The 2,816-nt window shown below is 43.4% G+C and overlaps 1 pseudogene; it reads left to right on the top strand.

Moving 5' to 3' along the window:
• Nucleotides 1–381: 381 nt before the first annotated feature.
• LOC130106914 (E3 ubiquitin-protein ligase TRIM35-like) lies at nucleotides 382–1,961 on the top strand (annotated as a pseudogene).
• Nucleotides 1,962–2,816: the final 855 nt, after the last annotated feature.

Below are 2,816 nucleotides of genomic sequence, written 5' to 3'. Positions count from 1 at the left end.
TGTCCACAGCTACAGGAGGGAATACTGGACCAGGCTGGGACTGACACCTGCTGCTGGCTGGACTCACTGGACGGGAATGAACCAAGGAGTGAGGTCTGTACACTGAAATGTTCGAAACTTTGCCGAATAAAATAAGTATTAAGAGCATTTCGAGGTGCAGACCTCACTCGTGTGTTCTATGTTTAGCGATTTTTGTGTTGCACCCTGATATTTTTCTCTGGATATGAGCACACCTGGTCCTCTTCTGAAGCTTTATCAGAACCACCACTCAAAGTGAAACTAAGCTTCAGATCGTTGTAGAGGAGGGAGGGGTACTACAGCTGTCTGGGTTCGTGTTTGACAGGTCTAACAAGTTTAACTTCAGATTCACTCTGAGAGAAAATGGCTTCCCGCCCAACACTTCCAGAAGAGGATCTCTCCTGTCGTGTGTGTCATGACATCTTTAAAGATCCTGTCATGCTGTCATGTAGCCACAGCTTCTGTAAAGACTGTCTACAGAAATGGTGGCGAGACAAACCATTACGGGAGTGCCCACTTTGTAAGACACGATCTTCGAAGAGTGGACCAACTTGTAGTTTGGCGTTAAAGAACCTGTGTGAGATCTTCTTAAAGGACAGCAGTCACAGAGCTGCAGCAGAGTCTGAGACTCTCTGCAGTCTGCATGCTGAGAAACTCAAACTCTTCTGTCTGGACCATCAGCAGCCAGTGTGTGTCGTCTGTCTACACTCAAAAATACACACCGACCACAGAATCAGACCCATCAGTGAAGCTTCAATGGATCACAGGGAGCAACTCCAGAAATCACTGAAGCCCTTACAGGGGAAGTTAAAGGATTTAGATGAAGCTAAAAGAAACTTTGACCAAACAACAAAACACATTAAGGTCCAGGCCCAGAACACAGAGAGGCAGATTAAAGAGGAGTTTAAGAAACTTCACCAGTTTCTACAAGAGGAAGAGGAAGCAAGGATTACTGCAGTGAGGGAGGAAGAAGAGCACAAGTGTCAGATGATGAAGGAGAAGATTGAGGGGCTGAACAGAGAGATAGCAGGCCTCTCAGACACAGTCGAAGCCATAGAGAAGGAACTGGGATCTGAAGACATCTCATTCCTGCAGAACTACAAGGCTACAGTGAAAAGAGCCCAGAGCACACTGCCAGATGTTCCACAGCCGGTCTCAGGAGCACTGATAGACGTGGCCAAACACCTGGGCAACCTGAGCTTCAGTCTGGAGCAAGATGAAGGAGATAGTCTCCTACACTCCTGTGATTCTGGACCCAAACACTGCTGCTCCACTTCTAATCCTGTCCGAGGATCTGACCAGTGTGAGACGTGGAGAGAGAGAGCAGCTTCCAGACAACCCAGAGAGGTTTGCCTGGAACTCTGTCCTGGGCTCTGAGGGTTTTAATTCAGGAACTCACAGCTGGGATGTTGAGGTTGGAGAAAGTTCAGGCTGGACTCTGGGTGTGATGGAAGAGTCTGTCCAGAGGAAGACAGACGAAAGAGGTGAATCATGGAGAATATTGTTCTATTTAGGTAAATACGAAAGAGGTGAATCATGGAGGATATGGTTCTTTTTAGGTGAATACTCAGCATTACCTCCATCAGGACCAGCCACTATTCTCTCAGTGAGACTGAAGCCTCAGTGGATCAGTGAAGCTGGACTGGAACAGAGGAACTCTGTCATTCTCTGATCCAGATACCAACACACACATACACACCTTCACACACACTTTTACTGAAAGGCTGTTTCCAGTTATAGATCCTTGGCATGTAGACCTTATGAAGGTGTTACCAGTGAAGGTCTTCGTAAAACTGGAACAATAGAAATAGAGATTATGATGGTGAAAACTGACTTGAAGGGATGTAACAATTTGTGTGTGAATATATATATATATGTGTGTGTGTATGTGTTAAGTATATAAGTATATATTTATAGTATATAAGTATGTATTATTATTACTGTATAGGGTAAAATAGTCATATGTATACTGCTGTTATTATATCAGTGTATATTGATCCATGTTTCTACAAAATGTTAGTAATTCCTAAAACAAAGACCTCGTGTGTTTCCAACCAGTCATTTGGCTGAACTGTGTGTACATGTAGTGTCTTTACATCTCAAACACCAGTCTTCCTCTCTAAAATGATCCGGATCCCAGACTAGTATTCTGACTCAGTCACAGACTAACACCAACATAACTCACCCCGTCCTGTTCACAGATGTGAGGTAGGACTCACCTCCTGCTGCAGGATTTCACTGTAGTCACTCTTGTGGTGGATGTACACACCATTGATTCAAACAAATCCGGTTTCAGACTGATGTGGTTCACGTCTTTACCTCTCCTCGTCTCCAATTTAACTCATAATTTCTGTAATAGTATTGTTTGCTTGGTGATTTTCAACAGTTGTTACAATAAAACATGATGAAAAAAGAAGATGGTGTTATAATCTGGAGGGTTTTTTTTATCATTTCAAAAAAAAAAAAGTACTTAATTAGTCTTGATAATTATCTTGATGGTTTGTTGCCATCACTGTCCACTAGATTAGAGCCTATGCAAGCTATATGATCTGAAAATCTTCAGCTTGGACTGACAAGACAGGTACACTCTATAGTAAGATTTCAGTAACACTGCACACTATAAATACATACTGTGGAGTAGGGTCCGGGGAGCGAGACTAGACAGAAGAGAAACCACAGTACTGGGTTCTGTTAGGACCAGAGAGGGGAGCCACTGTTCTGGACTACCAATTTACAATTTCATTTAGCAGGCGCTTTTATCCAAAGCCCCGTACATCCAACAGTAATACAACACAAGC

Source organism: Lampris incognitus, chromosome 2 (genome assembly GCF_029633865.1).
Source record: "Lampris incognitus isolate fLamInc1 chromosome 2, fLamInc1.hap2, whole genome shotgun sequence".
Taxonomy (NCBI): domain Eukaryota; kingdom Metazoa; phylum Chordata; class Actinopteri; order Lampriformes; family Lampridae; genus Lampris; species Lampris incognitus.
The sequence above is the reverse complement of the archived record's forward strand: the minus strand, read 5'-3'. Positions and strand labels throughout refer to the sequence as shown.